Source organism: Leptodactylus fuscus, chromosome 1 (genome assembly GCF_031893055.1).
Source record: "Leptodactylus fuscus isolate aLepFus1 chromosome 1, aLepFus1.hap2, whole genome shotgun sequence".
Lineage (NCBI taxonomy): Eukaryota > Metazoa > Chordata > Amphibia > Anura > Leptodactylidae > Leptodactylus > Leptodactylus fuscus.
The window spans coordinates 11,361,475-11,377,983 of record NC_134265.1 but is presented as its reverse complement, the minus strand read 5'-3'; the positions used below and the strand labels follow the sequence as shown (position 1 = coordinate 11,377,983).

The 16,509-nt window shown below is 48.9% G+C and overlaps 1 protein-coding gene across 1 annotated transcript in view; it reads left to right on the top strand.

Moving 5' to 3' along the window:
- The window catches only part of LOC142190702 (gastrula zinc finger protein XlCGF66.1-like), a 403,831-nt gene that overhangs the window by 7,375 nt on the left and 379,947 nt on the right, over window positions 1–16,509 (top strand). The gene's annotated exons all lie outside the window — the stretch shown is intronic.

The following is a 16,509-nucleotide window of genomic DNA, read 5'->3' as shown; positions in this document are numbered from 1 at the left end:
ATGGCCATGTGTCTTTCCCCTCCCCCATGTCTGCAGGAGGTTCTGACATGGTGTGGCCGTCCCTTTTCCAGCAGCTCCTACAGTGTCTCCAGGCCTGGGCCTCACACTGGACTCCTCTCTGACTGATCCCTGCAATCTCCTCAGGGCCTCTCCTCAGGTCCTCCCTCCCCATGGCTGGCCCCTGCTGCCCTGTTTCACCCAAACCCTCAAGCAAGTGTACCTCCTGTTGTGCCTCCTGGCACCCTGGACTCTGGTCTGGGCCATACACAAGACCTAGTGAGCTCCCTAGCGCTCTCCTCACTTGGGGTATGGGACACCTGCCCATCCGTCCCTCAGCTGCTGCCCACTGCGGGCTCCTGTTATCTAAGCCCTATGACAACTACTTCTGGCACTGGATCATCTGTGGTTGCTGGTTCTGCGCCCGGTCCTGCTCCGCATGGCGACAGTTTCCGTTTCCTCCATTACTGATACCCTCGCTGAGCTCCGTCGCCTCAGTGCCCATTTGGCGGACGTCCCTACTAAGTCTGAAATGGAGGAGTATGTCTCTCATCTGGAGCAGTCCTATAAATCTGAACTTTTCGCGGTTCACTCCGCAGTTCAATTGCTAGAAGGAAAGGTGGACGTTCTGGAATCTTCCTCTGCTGCTCAGGGCACCCAACTCACCACCCTTGATTCTATAGTGGTTTCTCACACTCAGCAGCTGCAGTATCTGACAGACCTTCTGGATGACTTGGAGAACCGCAATAGGCAGAATAACATCAGAGTGAGGGGGCTCCCTGAATCCATCTAACCCCAGCAACTGGATGCCACCCTACGCCTCATTTTTAATTCCCTGCTGGAGGCCCCCCCCCCAGACTCCCCTCTTGAACTTGACCATGCACATTGTTCTCTGGGCCAGCGCCCTCCTGATTCCTCGAACCCTAGAGACATCATTTGCAGGGTTAACAGATATCAACTGAAGGAGGCAATCATGCGTAAAGTCCGGGATACCCCCCAAGTCAAGTTTCAGGACGCTGTACTCCAATTGTTCCCTGACCTGTCCCGCCTTACTCTGGCCAAGCAGAGGGCCCTGAAGCCGCTCCTGGACGTTTTGGTTCAGCACCAAGTGCCATACTTCTGGGGCTTCCCCTTCCAACTTCAGGTTCGCTACAATGGACACATGGTGTCTCTCTCCCATTCCGGATGACCTTTCGTCCTTCGCTGCTGCCTTGGGACTCTTTTCAGTTCCTGTCCTCTCCTGGCCTTCGTTTTCTGGTGCTCTCCTTTCAAATCTGTCTGCCAGGTCTCAAAGACGCCCTAAACGGCGTCGCCGTGATCGTGCTCCTCTGGTGGCGAATAGGGTTGAGGGATCGAAAAGATTGAATTCCGATCGGCGATCAAGAAAATTTCACTTTCGTGATCGGAATTCCGATGCTGATTTTTTCGGGTGGGATCGAGATCATGGCTTATTTCCTACAATGCTTGGCTACTGGCCAATCATTGTGGGAAAGGCTTAGCACCCATAGGAATGAATGGAAGCGGCCGGCCGCTTAACCCCCTGCATGCCGGCTGCGTCCATTCATTCCTATGGATTTACCACAGCCTGCCACTCTTTTGCTTCGTCCCTGTTTTACTGTATACTCAGTAAAACAGGGACGAAGCAGAAGAGTGGCAGGCTGCGGTAAATCACTGCGTGCTGCACTGCTGTGAGGACGACGAGGCAAGTTCACGAGTAGATAGATACTACTGTACACTGACTTGTCTATCTACTAGACAAGTCAATATACAGATAGACAGAAACGGTGCCGTCCGCAGCTGAGAAACTGATTTGGTTATAACCTCGCATCATGCAGCAAAGGCTTCTGGGAAGTCGGGCATGTTGTTCAGGGTTGCTTGCTATAGAGGGCAGCAAACAGAGGCACTGTCTCCCTGTTTACATCTTGGGAGACAGATTAGCATATTCTCCCAAGTCAATATACAGTAATATATATCTACTCATGAACTTCGCTCAACTTACCTGCTCAGAAGTGCTGCTGCTGCCCTCTGCTGGTCCCGTCCTCTGTCCTTCATGTAGCTTCAGAGCGCCCTGCGCCCTGCCCCCGCCTCCCTAGACTAGTAATTATATAGTAATTATAGTATTATAGGCGGGGCTTAGGAGAGTGCCACACACTCTCCAGCCGCACCAAGCCCCGCCTACTCCCTGCATCTCTACAATACTAGTCTAGGGAGGCGAGGGGGCAGGGCGCTCTGAAGACATGTGAAGGACAGAGGACTGGACGAAGAAGAACTGGGAGCTGCAGGTGAGCAAACACCGGGGGGGAGGGGGGTTAATCACTACACAGCATGGGGTCCAAAAATTAAATCAATTTTTTGAATACATGCTGTGTAGTGACTAGGATCGTTTTTAAAATCCGATCTCTGATTATTAAAAAAATCCCATTGACTTGCATGGAAAATGATCGGAAATCGGATTTTAGTTTCAAGATCGGCTCAACCCCTAGTGCTTCCCCCACCTCTACTTAGTCATTGTCTCATGTTATGCCGTGTTTTCCTTATGATATTGTATTTTACGGATGTGGGCTCTGCCCGTCCCGGAAGATTGCGGGTTGCCTCACAGGCGCCCTTTCCGTTGGCTCTTGTGCTACTCCTGGACAGGCATCCCCACACCTTTTTTGGTCGTTTACCTTGGTAATGTCAGGATTTTCCCTTGCCTTTTACTAGACCGGTCAGCTTTCTCATGTTGTTTCTGATGTTTTTGCTATTTACCGCATGGTCTGGAGGTCCGGGCGGGGTTATGGCTCCTCTGTTGAAAAGCTCGTTTCCCGCCGGGGTCTCCACGCTACTTATTGGTGTGGGATTTGGCATTTTCTTTGCCTTATTCCCCACCCTTCTCTTGTGGAGGTTGCTCCTCCACCCCACTTAGTTGGTTTGATTGTTTGTTACTTGTTTCCTGCGCTCTTATTTTTTGTATTTAATTCGTCTTTGTCTTCGTCTTTCCCCGGCTCCCCTTCCTCTTTTCCTCTTGTCTTTCCCCTTGTATCTTTGTATCCCCCCCCCCCTTTTTTTGTGTGTTTTTCTATTACGTCCTCTCTTAATTTCTGTACATTGAATGGCAGGGGTCTTAATGTTCACCAAAAACGTAGCCAGATCCTCTATCAGTTGCATAAGAAGCGTTCTCAAATTCTTATCTTACAGGAGACTCACTTCCGGAAGGACCATGTGCCGCACATTCGTAACCGCTACTACCCTCTCTGGTTCCACAGCTCCAATCCGGTCGCCAAGGGGGTTTCTATAGCCCTCCACCACTCCTTGCCACACGAGGTTCTGGACACTCTGATCGACCCTGATGGTAGATATCTTTTCCTCAAACTGCGCATTGTGGGCACTGTCCTTACCGTTGCCGGTTGTTATCTCCCGAATCAGGGTCAAGTAGCATATTGTAAATCCCTGATCCGCAGGCTGGCGGACTTTAATGAAGGCGTGGTAGTTCTGGGGGGTGATTTTAATTTAGTCTTGGACCCACTGGTGGACTCCTCGCCCCCTCTCAGATGCACCGTATTACTACTGCTCTCCTTCGCTCCCAGTTGGTCGATATCTGGCGCATTCTACATCCACAGGGTAGAGACTATACCTACCATTCTCCCGCCCATAATTCTTATAGTCGCATAGATTTTTTTCCTCACTAGTCATCATGCCCTTTCCTGGTCCCCTGTTGTCCGCATCGATTCAGCTCTCTGGTCGGATCATGCTCCTGTGTACCTCTCTCTTGAGATCCCGGACTTAGCGCGTCGCCCCATCATGTGGCAGCTTAATGAAAGCCTTCTGAAAGATCCCACTTGTAAGTCTGCTATCGATGCGGCCATTGAGGATTTCCTCCTTATTCATGAGCATGACCCAAACCCCCCCTCCCCCCCGTTGCAATGGGAGTCATTGAAATGTGTTGTACGTGGGATCCTGATCCAACATGGCTCTCGCCTTAAGAAGGAGCGTGCCGCTTGGATAGCGGATCTTCTCCAGTTTATTCATTCATTGGAGTCCTCCCACAAACGCACCAGGTCTCAGACTACTCTTACTGAACTGATTAACGAACGGGAGGAACTCCGTTCCTTCCTCGACAAGCGATTCTTGCATGCTAAGGATCGCATTCGGAAACATTATTACGAGTTTGCAAACAAGTGTGGTCGTTCCCTGGCGCGACAACTTCATCCACACGAATCTCTCTCGTATATTCCTCGGGCACGGAATGCGGCGGGTGAGATGCTCCATAACCCCACGGATATTGTTGCAGAGTTCCGCTCCTTCTACAAGGACTTGTACAACATCCGCAGTCATTTTGCGGATCTCGCTCCGTCGGCCCTCCGCAAAAGATCTGGAAATATGTCTCCAAAACTCCCCTCCCTACTCTCTCTAGCGCCGGTAAGGCAGCCCTTGAGGAGCCTTTTTCTTTGGAGGAGGTCTCCCTTGCCATTCAGGCCTCTCCCCCAGGTAAATCCCTGGGCCCGGACGGCTTTACCGTGCGTTTTTATAAATGCTTTTGCGATTCTCTAGCCTCTGTCATGTCACGCGTATTCAACAGTTTTGGCGACTCTTCGTCGTTTGCTTTGCAATCCCTCGCAGTCTTGATCACAGTACTCCCTAAACCCGGCTATCAGGATTTGAACCTGTGACCTGCTGTCTTGCCCATTGTCTCTTTGCTTGCTGAGCTATTCAGCTTTTTGAATAGCTGTCTGTTGGACTTCTGTGTGGAACCTACTCCTGAGGCTCATCATCTGTTTCCACTGATTAGAACCTGCCCTGAAATTACCCTGATTGGACTGCCTATATATAGGTGACTCTGACACTTCCTGTTATGTTGGTATTGTGTTCTGGTAATCCAGATACAGCCTGAACACCCAGGAGACTGCCTTGCTGGAGATCTTCTTAGTTCCTTGGAACCTTCATCTGCTGGCTGCAAGCTCACCGTAGCTTTAATACAGCTCCTGAATTTCTACAGACTTCTACCTGGTCTTTACTCATCTGCTCTTGGACAACTGCCTCAGCCCCCCTGTGGGCTATCCATGTGCTGTCCCTAGCCTCCTCTGCAGTACCCGACTACTGGACTCCGGATCCTGTGCCACTAGTATCGTGACACCGGCAAGGATCCCGCCCTCCCAGCCAGCTGCCGCCCGATCTCCCTGATCAATATCGATGTTAAGATCTTCGCCAAATTGCTTGTGAATAGACTGTCCCCCCTTATGCCGGCCTTGGTACATAATGACCAAGTTGGCTTTATTTATGGACGCAAAGCTCGGGATAATGTATGCAAAACTATATTGGCTGTCTCGGCGGCTCGTTCCTCCAAGCTGCCTTTGTGTTTGCTATCGATCGACGCCGAAAAGGCATTTGATCAGGTTCATTGGAGCTTCTTGCGTGAAACACTTAGCCAAATTGGGGTGGGTTCCGGTTTTTTGAGCAAGGTGTTCGCCCTCTACGGTGACGCTACTGCACGGGTTAGAGCTAATGGGGTTCTTTCGGACTCTTTTTCGGTTAGGAACGGCTCCTGTCAGGGCTGCCCCCTGTCGCCATTGCTTTATGCCCTAGTCATGGAGCATCTTGCTGTGGCAATCCGGCGTTGCTCGGAGATCCACGGCCTGCAACTGGGCTCCCGCCAAGTTAAGGTGGCGCTTTATGCAGACGAACTCCTATTATACATCTCACAGCCACGGGTGTCATTCCCAGCCGTTCTTTGCGAGTTTGCTCGCTTTGGTCATCTTAGCAATTTTAAAGTCAATCTTTCCAAAATGGAAGCTCTCAACGTTTCGCTCCCCCCAGCGGAGATCTCCTTTCTCTCTCTCGAGTTCCGTTTCATTGGCAATCTACCTCCTTTAAGTACCTCAGAATTCATATCCCACCCGACCCATCCCACCTATTCCGACTGAACTACCTTCCACTCCTCGAGAGGGTTACGTCTGATTTGCTCTCTTATGGTGCTAAGTCATTACCTTGGTTTGGCCGCATCCATGCCCTTAAAATGGACATTCTCCCGAGGTTCCTATACCTGTTTCAAACACACCCCATTCCGTTTGTCCTGTGACTTCCTCAATCGCATCCAGTCCTTATTTTGGAAATTCGTGTGGGGTGCGTCGAGGAGTAGACTTAGTTTCCGTGCTCTCACCCGCCGTAAGGGCAGAGAGGGAGCGGGTTTGCCAGATATCAGATTATACTACTGCTCCTTGGTTCTGCTTCATCTCTTTGACTGGCAGTTCCGACGTCACGACAAACAATGGGTCGCTATAGAGGCTGACCTGATCTTGCCCTCTCTCTCTGCCCTGCCCTGGATCCCGTCGCATTTCCGCCCTAAGTCCTGCAGACACTCTATCCTTTTCCTGTACTTCCTCAAGATATGGGACCTGGTGTGTTCTGTTGGGAGGCTGGCACGGGTTCCGGGCCTGTTGACTCCTCTGTTTGATAATCCCATGTTCCCTCCGGGTTGCTCGGGGTCTAGATTCCTTTGCTGGGATAAGTCTGATGATGTTCGTCTCCGGCAGGTTATAGGCGACTCCTACCTCCTTCCTTTCGCCCAGCTCCGTTTGACGCATCCGGACCTCCACCTCTCCTGGTTGGAATATGGCCAGTTGTCATCCTTTCTAAGAAAGTTCTCTTTCTCATCCCGGCTCTCTACACCCTTGTTAGCACTGGAGTCCATCACTGTCTCTTTGGATCCTCCCCAACGAGTGTTGTCTCTTCTGTATTTTCCTTACTGATGCTACACCGGGGCTCCCCTCGTATGTGGACTCGTGGAACGCTGATGTAAGGATTGGAGTCAGGGTCAGGCAGTGCAAAGTGACACAGCTGGGAAAGCAACACTGTGCAACTAATGACAAAAGGGGTCGCAGGCCCTGCAGCTATAACTATGCTGTAATATCTGAGATGAGGCAGACCAATACTGTAACATCCGGCCGCATGCTGCGGCGCAGGAGATGTGTTCGGTTGTGATTTTTTTCCCTTTTGGTTCTCCTTGCTCTGTCTGAACACTGCCCTATTCTTTCACCTTGGTAATTGATTTTCCACCACACCCGTCTCCTTCACCTTCAGTTTGCTCTGATCCTCTAGAGGTTAATCTGGCCTTGCCCTGTGATTGACAGCTGCCTTCCTATCAACTCCATGGGCGGGTTCTTCCTCCCTATTTAACCTTGGTTCCTATTCACACCAGCGCTTGCTATTGCCGTGCGCATACCTGCTCTGACTGTCGCTGTTTTTGATTACTCTATTATACTTGACCTTTGGCTTTCCTCACTGACTTCTCTTTTTGGACTCCGATTTGGTACTGTATTGCCCGACTGTTACTGACCTTTGGCTAAGTTGACTTCCCATTGTTGTTGTTCGTCTTGTCTGCGTTTTGTGTGTCACATACTCAGGGAGGGACTGTCCTCGTGGTTGCCGCCTATTACGTAGGATAGGGCCTGGCAATAGGAAGGGAGAGCGGGGGGCATAAGCCTAGGGCTCACTGTCTCTTGTGTCCCCGTTCCAGGGTTACCTAACAAATACACTTCCTAATTGAAGTGCGCCTACCACGGCTCCTAACCTTCTATCCGGCGGCTAGGATAAGGGAAGAGGAGGCCCTGAAAGTCCTAGGGACTGGAGTCACAGGGTCACACCTAAACAGAAAGCACAGTGTAAATGCAATGCAAAACAAAATACTAAACAGCATGGAACCAGGGAGGACCACAAGTCCCTGCAAGACACAGAAGAGAAGGCGAGGTCAGACGAGCAAGAGGTCAAGCCAGGAGATATAATAAAAGGTACCAAATCAAAAGACAAGGGATAGTCAAAAATACAAGCCGGGCAGATTAACCAAGAAACATATGAAATACAAACAGACAGGGAATCAGACTGAGCAGGGGCACCAGGAAACACAAAGTGAATGGCTGGCAAGGATCCATGCCTGGGTGGGGTTTAAATAGCAGCAGAGAACACACCTGATGGCTAACGGCATGGAGACTGAAGGCAAGGAAAAGATTAACCCTTAATGACCTAAGCACACCCAATAGAACTCCTAACACGTCTCCCAGGGAGACGCCGCGCAGCAAGGAGACCGCGGCGACTCCGTATCCTGACAGTACCCCCCCTTTGAGGAGGGGCCTCTGGACCCTCAAGAGGACCCCCTGGCTTAGTAGGGTAAGAACGGAAAAACTTCTCCACCAATCTAGGAGCGTGAAGGTATCTGGCTGCCACCCAAACACGCTCCTCTGGTCCATACCCCTTCCAATGTATGAGGAACTGAAGGGAATTCCACACTCTGCGTGAATCAATGACCCGTTCCACCTCATACTCTAGTTCCTCCTGAACGATCACTGGTTCGGGTGGGGAACAAGTGACCATTGCCGGAACATACTTTTTGAGTAGGGACTTATGAAAAACTGGGTGAATATGGAGGGACCTAGGAAGTGATAATTTGAATGACACAGGGTTGATTATTTCAGAAATGGGATATGGACCAATAAAACGCGGGGCAAACTTAGTAGATGGAACACGAAGTTGGAGATTTTTAGTGGATAACCAGACCTTGTCACCCACCACAAAGTCAGGTCCAGGGCGGCGGTTTCTGTTGGCGAAATTTACTTGATTAGCCTGGGCTTTTCTCAGTGATGCCAGGCTTTCAGCCCATACAGTACAGAGAGATTTAGCAACGTCCTCTACTGAGGAAAAGGCGAATTCATTGCCTGTTCCTGAGGAGAATCTGGGGTGAAAACCATAGTTAATGTGGAAAGGAGAAGACTGAGTCGAGGAGTTGACATGATTATTTAGTGGAAACTCAGCCATGGGCAAATATTCACTCCATTTATCTTGGCAATCAGACACAAAGCACCTCAAATACTGTTCCAAAGATTGATTCAATCTCTCTGTTTGACTGTTAGTCTCTGGGTGGAAGGCTGAGAAGAAAGAAAGAGAGACTCCCAACCTGTTACAAAAGGCTTTCCAAAACCTGGACACAAACTGTACGCCCCTGTCCGACACCACATTTGAAGGAATACCATGCAGACGTAAAATGTGGCGGATAAACAACCAGGCCAACAATTTAGCTGAAGGCAATTTTTTCAAGGCAACAAAGTGGGACATCTTAGAAAAACGATCTACTACAACCCAAATTACCGATTTCCCTTTAGAGGACGGGAGATCGGTAATAAAATCCATGGGGATGTGTGACCAGGGTCGATTGGGTAGCGGGAGTGGATGTAAAAGACCCGCTGGAAGTTCATGGGGCACCTTAGATCTGGCACAGGTCTCGCAAGAATGAACAAAATTTTTAACTAGAGATGAGCGAACAGTGTTCTATCGAACACATGTTCGATCGGATATCAGGGTGTTCGCCATGTTCGAATCGAATCGAACACCACGTGGTAAAGTGCGCCAAAATTCGATTCCCCTCCCACCTTCCCAGGCGCCTTTTTTGCACCAATAACAGCGCAGGGGAGGTGGGACAGGAACTACGACACCGGGGGCATTGAAAAAAATTGGAAAAAGTCATTGGCTGCCGAAATCAGGTGACCTCCATTTTAGACGAATAGTGGATTTCAAATCCGGGTCATATGAGAATGTGAACTTTGTGACTATGAGACAGGGATAGCTGTACAGGCAGGGATAGCTAGGGATAACCTTTATTTAGGGGGGAATGTTATTAAAAATAACTTTTTGGGGCTCTATCGGGTGTGTAATTGTGATTTTTGTGAGATAAACTTTTTCCCATAGGGATGCATTGGCCAGCGCTGATTGGCCGAATTCCGTACTCTGGCCAATCAGTGCTGGCCAATGCATTCTATTAGCTTGATGAAGCAGAGTGTGCACAAGGGTTCAAGCGCACCCTCGGCTCTGATGTAGCAGAGCCGAGGGTGCACAAGGGTTCAAGTGCACCCTCGGCTCTCCTACATCAGAGCCGAGGGTGCGCTTGAACCCTTGTGCAGCCTCGGCTCTGCTACATCAGAGCCGAGGGTGCGCTTGAACCCTTGTGCACACTCTGCTTCATCAAGCTAATAGAATGCATTGGCCAGCGCTGATTGGCCAATGTATTCTATTAGCCTGATGAAGTAGAGCTGAATGTGTGTGCTAAGCACACACATTCAGCTCTACTTCATCGGGCTAATAGAATGCATTGGCCAGCGCTGATTGGCCAGAGTACGGAACTCGACCAATCAGCGCTGGCTCTGCTGGAGGAGGCGGAGTCTAAGATCGCTCCACACCAGTCTCCATTCAGGTCCGACCTTAGACTCCGCCTCCTCCGGCAGAGCCAGCGCTGATTGGCCGAAGGCTGGCCAATGCATTCCTATGCGAATGCAGAGACTTAGCAGTGCTGAGTCAGTTTTGCTGAACTACACATCTGATGCACACTCGGCACTGCTACATCAGATGTAGCAATCTGATGTAGCAGAGCCGAGGGTGCACTAGAACCCCTGTGCAAACTCAGTTCACGCTAATAGAATGCATTGGCCAGCGCTGATTGGCCAATGCATTCTATTAGCCCGATGAAGTAGAGCTGAATGTGTGTGCTAAGCACACACATTCAGCACTGCTTCATCACGCCAATACAATGCATTAGCCAGTGCTGATTGGCCAGAGTACGGAATTCGGCCAATCAGCGCTGGCTCTGCTGGAGGAGGCGGAGTCTAAGATCGCTCCACACCAGTCTCCATTCAGGTCCGACCTTAGACTCCGCCTCCTCCAGCAGAGCCAGCGCTGATTGGCCGAATTCCGTACTCTGGCCAATCAGCACTGGCTAATGCATTGTATTGGCGTGATGAAGCAGTGCTGAATGAGTGTGCTTAGCACACACATTCAGCTCTACTTCATCGGGCTAATAGAATGCATTGGCCAATCAGCGCTGGCCAATGCATTCTATTAGCGTGAACTGAGTTTGCACAGGGGTTCTAGTGCACCCTCGGCTCTGCTACATCAGATTGCTACATCTGATGTAGCAGTGCCGAGTGTGCATCAGATGTGTAGTTGAGCAAAACTGACTCAGCACTGCTAAGTCTGCATTCGCATAGGAATGCATTGGCCAGCCTTCGGCCAATCAGCGCTGGCTCTGCCGGAGGAGGCGGAGTCTAAGGTCGGACCTGAATGGAGACTGGTGTGGAGCGATCTTAGACTCCGCCTCCTCCAGCAGAGCCAGCGCTGATTGGCCGAATTCCGTACTCTGGCCAATCAGCACTGGCTAATGCATTGTATTGGCGTGATGAAGCAGTGCTGAATGTGTGTGCTTAGCACACACATTCAGCTCTACTTCATCGGGCTAATAGAATGCATTGGCCAGCGCTGATTGGCCGAATTCCGTACTCTGGCCAATCAGCACTGGCTAATGCATTGTATTGGCGTGATGAAGCAGTGCTGAATGTGTATGCTTAGCACACACATTCAGCTCTACTTCATCGGGCTAATAGAATGCATTGGCCAATCAGCGCTGGCCAATGCATTCTATTAGCGTGAACTGAGTTTGCACAGGGGTTCTAGTGCACCCTCGGCTCTGCTACATCAGATTGCTACATCTGATGTAGCAGTGCCGAGTGTGCATCAGATGTGTAGTTGAGCAAAACTGACTCAGCACTGCTAAGTCTGCATTCGCATAGGAATGCATTGGCCAGCCTTCGGCCAATCAGCGCTGGCTCTGCCGGAGGAGGCGGAGTCTAAGGTCGGACCTGAATGGAGACTGGTGTGGAGCGATCTTAGACTCCGCCTCCTCCAGCAGAGCCAGCGCTGATTGGTCGAGTTCCGTACTCTGGCCAATCAGCACTGGCCAATGCATTTCTATGGGGAAAAGTTAGCTTGCGAAAATCGCAAACTGACAGGGATTTCCATGAAATAAAGTGACTTTTATGCCCCCAGACATGCTTCCCCTGCTGTCCCAGTGTCATTCCAGGGTGTTGGTATCATTTCCTGGGGTGTCATAGTGGACTTGGTGACCCTCCAGACACGAATTTGGGTTTCCCCCTTAACGAGTTTATGTTCCCCATAGACTATAATGGGGTTCGAAACCCATTCGAACACTCGAACAGTGAGCGGCTGTTCGAATCGAATTTCGAACCTCGAACATTTTAGTGTTCGCTCATCTCTATTTTTAACATCTCGTTGCCAAGATGGCCACCAATACGTACGTGATAACAGATTCCCAGTACCAGTAATGCCTGGATGACCCGCCAGAACAGAGGAGTGGATCTCCTCTAAGAGCTCCAAGCGGAGGTGGCTAGGGACAAACAATTTACCTGGTGGTAGCGCACTAGGGGCAGCATCCTGAGTGTTGAGAATACGGGTTTCAAGATCCGAGGTCAAAACTGCCACTACCACCCCAGGAGCAAGTATATTTTCAGGTTCCCCATCAGAACTACCACTAAGACCAAAACTTCTGGACAAGGCATCTGCTTTAGTATTCTTTGAGCCAGGACAGTAGGTAATTACAAAGTGGAACCTAGTGAAAAATAGAGCCCACCTGGCTTGACGGGGATTTAATCTTTTCGCCTTGTCTAAATATAAGTTTTTGTGGTCAGTCAGTACAGTAATTTTATGTCTGGCCCCCTCCAGGAAGTGTCTCCACTCTTCAAAGGCCCACTTAATCGCCAGAAGCTCTCTATTGCCAACATCATAATTGGCCTCGGTAGTGGAGAACCTCCTGGAAAAGTAGGCGATAGGTTGGAGGTTGGTAAGTGGTTCAGTGCCCTGAGACAGGACCGTTCCTACACCTACTTCTGAAACATCAACCTCTACAATGAAGGGCAATTCCGGATCAGGATGGACCAGGACTGGGGCAGAATTAAAGAGTTGTTTCAAGGTGGCGAACGCTACCTCCATTTCAACAAAGTGGGACATCTTAGAAAAACGATCTACTACAACCCAAATTACCGATTTGAGACCGCGGCGACTCCGTATCCTGACAGCTGAGTTTTCCTCGGGTCTCCCGCCTGCCGATTGGGACAAGGCCTTCTCTCTTTCCCACAAATTGGCTTTGCCCTGTAGTATGCAGGAGAGGAGTTTTAAGATCCTTACCAGATGGTATAGATGTCCTGACCTCCTTCATAGGATCTTCCCTGCTGTTCCTAACCAGTGTTGGTGTTGTGGTACCGAGAAGCGCACCATGCTCCATATTTGGTGGGATTGCACTGTGCTCCGACCATTTTGGAATGTGGCCTTTTTCCCTTTATTCTAGAGTGTGTTAACGCACAGTTGTGGTCTCGCTCCAACTGGCCCTGCTATCGGTCATTCCTGGTAAATTGTCCGACATCAAAAGGGATCTGCTGGGGCAATACCTCACGGCCGCCAGGGCTGTCATTCCTAGGCATTGGCGCAGTCCTACTCCGCCTACTAGAGATGAGCGAACAGTAAAATATCCGAGGTTCGATATTCGTTTTGAGTAGCCCCTCAATATTTGACTACTCAAATCGATTATCGAACCCTATTATAGTCTATGGGGGGAAAATGCTCGTTTCAGGGGTAGGCAATGTTCAATCAAATTACACTTACCAAGTCCACGAGTGAGGGTCTGGCTGGATCCTCCGTGCAGTATTCTTCTTGCAGTGTCCCCGCGGCGTCTTCTGGCTGTTCATTCACTCTGCCAGGCATCGGGCCTGAGCAGAGCCGACTGCGCATGCCTGCACTAGAAGCGGACATGCGCAGTCGGCTCTGCCCAGGCCCGATGCCTGGCAGAGTGAATGAAGAGCCGGACGATGCTGCGGGGAAGCTGCACGGAGAAGACTTCTAAAGGTAGGAGAAGAACCAGCACTGATTGGCCGACTGTATAGCATTCGGCCAATCAATGCTGGTTCTGCATCGAACTTTTACATTCGAACAGCGAGTGGTACTCGATCGAATACGAGTATTTCGAATACCGTAGTATTCGATCGAATACCTGCTCGATCGAGTACTACTCGCTCATCTCTACCGCCTACCCTTCTTGAGTTTCTCCAGGAATTCCTCCTTATTCGGAGAATGGAGGCCTTGGTTGCAGACTTTTCTTCTTCCTTTTCCTGAGTGGGGACCCAGTTGCATCTCTGATTCTCTTTGTTCACTCTTTGTCACTTTCCTCTCTTTCTGGTTGTGCCGTCTTCCCCCTCTCTTTTGTTTGTGTGTGTGGTTTTGACTGTTTGTTTTGTCTTTCCAGGGCCTTGTCCCCTTTTCACCATTCCATGTATGTTTTTGCCGCTCATATTGTCTGGCCCATGTGGCCAGTTTATATTTTCTTTATTTGTTACTCCAGCATTAAGTATATTCTATCGTGCCTTATCAGTTGGTGGTGTTCCCCTTTGTCAGTATATGCTGATTGGGGCCTGCGTGCCCCATTTATGGATTTCTTTGTTTGTTATAAAAATTTTCAATAAAAACCGATTATACATAAAATTGGGTATAAATTGCTACACATACAGGGCATAGGCTAAATTAGCAACAAAATAAAATATAACTTGATAGAATTTGTTAAAAACGGCAATCTACTAGAAACAGCCCTTAACCCTTTCCCGACATCTGCCGTACTAGTATGGCGCATGTCGGGAGTCGGCGGCCGCCATAGTCGCCAGGTGTCTACTGTTTTACACAATAGACACCCAGCGCTAATGTCTCTGATCAGTCCCCGGACCGATTGGAGGCATTAACCCCTCCGGCGCCTCAGTCAAAGGCGGCAGAGGTGCCATTTTCCCGGCGGGGCATGAGCGCCGCCATTTTGACAGTGATTGCATGAGCGCCGCCATTTTGCCAGTGATTGCTGGCTCCTGGAGCAAGCTCCAGGGCCGAAGTCACATTTCTATGACAGACGGGAGCCTTGTAAAGGCTCCCCGGCCGGTCTGCAGTCTCTTTCTTTTGCAGGCTGGTCTATGCAGCCTGCAAAAGAAATGCCAATTTTTTGCAATGCATTAGCATTGTAATGCATTTCATTAGTGATCAGACCCCCTGGGGTTCAAGACCCCTAAGGGGTCTAATAAATGCAAAAAAAAAAAAAGTAAAAAAAATATAAAATTTTTAAAAAAGTATAAAAAATTCAAATCACACCCTTTTCCTAGAATACATATAAAAGTAGTTAAATACTGTGAAACACATACATGTTAGGTCTCCCTGTGTCTGAAATCGCCCGCTCTACAAATCTATAAAAATATTTTTCCTGTTCGGTAAACGCCGTAGCGGGAAAAATAGTCAAAAGTGCCAAACCACCGTTTTTTCACTGTTTTGATACTGAAATTTTTTTTTAATAAAAAGTGATCAAAGCAATAGCATTTCCCAAAAATGGTAGAAGTAAAAAGTACAGCTGGCCCCACAAAAAAAGACGCCCTATGCATCCCCGTACACTAACGTATAAAAAAGTTACGGCTGTCAGAATATGGCAAGTTTTAGAAAAAATTTTTTTTAACACAGATTTGGATTTTTTTTAAGGGGTTAAAATGTAAATAAAACCATATAAATTTGGTATCCTCGGAACCGTACCGAAACACAGAATTCAGGGGATATGTCATTTTGGCCTCACAGGGAACACCGTAAAACCAAAGCCCGTAAGAAAGTTGCAGAAATGCATTTTTTGCTTCAAATCCAGCCCATTCAGAATTTTTTTCCAGCTTCCCAGTACATTATACAGAATAATTAATGGCAGCATCATGAAGAAAAATTTGTCCCGCAAAGATTAAGACCTCATATGGCTCTGGGAGCGGAGAAATAAAAAAGTTATGGGGTTTAGAAGGAGGGGAGTCGGAAACGAAAATCAAAACATGCCATCGGTGGGAAGGGGTTAATGACACAGGTAATTACTACTGAAAATAGGTTTGTCAGCGGCAAAAGGTAAGTGAGCAGATAAGTGTTACCACACCTAGGGAGTAAATAGTTTGGGTATATTCACACCCATCTACTAGTATGGTGTAATAACCTCCAGGGAGTGGATACAATGAGGTGTCAGACAAAGCCACGTCCAGGATGGTGCCGGGCAAAACATAGGCTGTCTTTGATTTTACAATTAATAATAGATTACCTCTCTAGAAAAATCCTGGGTCTCCCCCAAAATACAAAGGGGAAAAAAAGGGGCAAATAAATAGGATGATTACAACACTGTTAGAAGTGTTCCCAGAGCCCTGCCGAGCATTCAGTAGTGGGACCCTGTTAAATATCTCTGAAGTTGGGGGACAGACTTGTGTCACGTGTTGTAGGCCTTATCCACGATAGGAAGAAGTCAGCTTGTTATAAATCAATGTAAGGGTTTATTAATATCTTGAAGGAAAACACAGGAACAGGGAAAGTGTCCAAATAACACAAATATCAGTCAATGTCAATAGCTTACATCTTCAGAGAAGTTAAATCATCTGGATATCTTGTAGTTACAGCTTGGTTCATGCTTGTCATCTGGTTGGTGGACTTGGGCTGGTTACGACGTCCGTGGATGTCCATCTGCCTGGACCACACACCCTGGTGTTCCCAAAGACAGACCTCCTGGTCTTCCCCTGGTCTTCCCCAAAGACAGCCAGACATGTGTATTTGTCACTAATTTATATTCATGAGAGGGGGTGTTACCTTCCATCTTGCTACTATGTAAGGAGA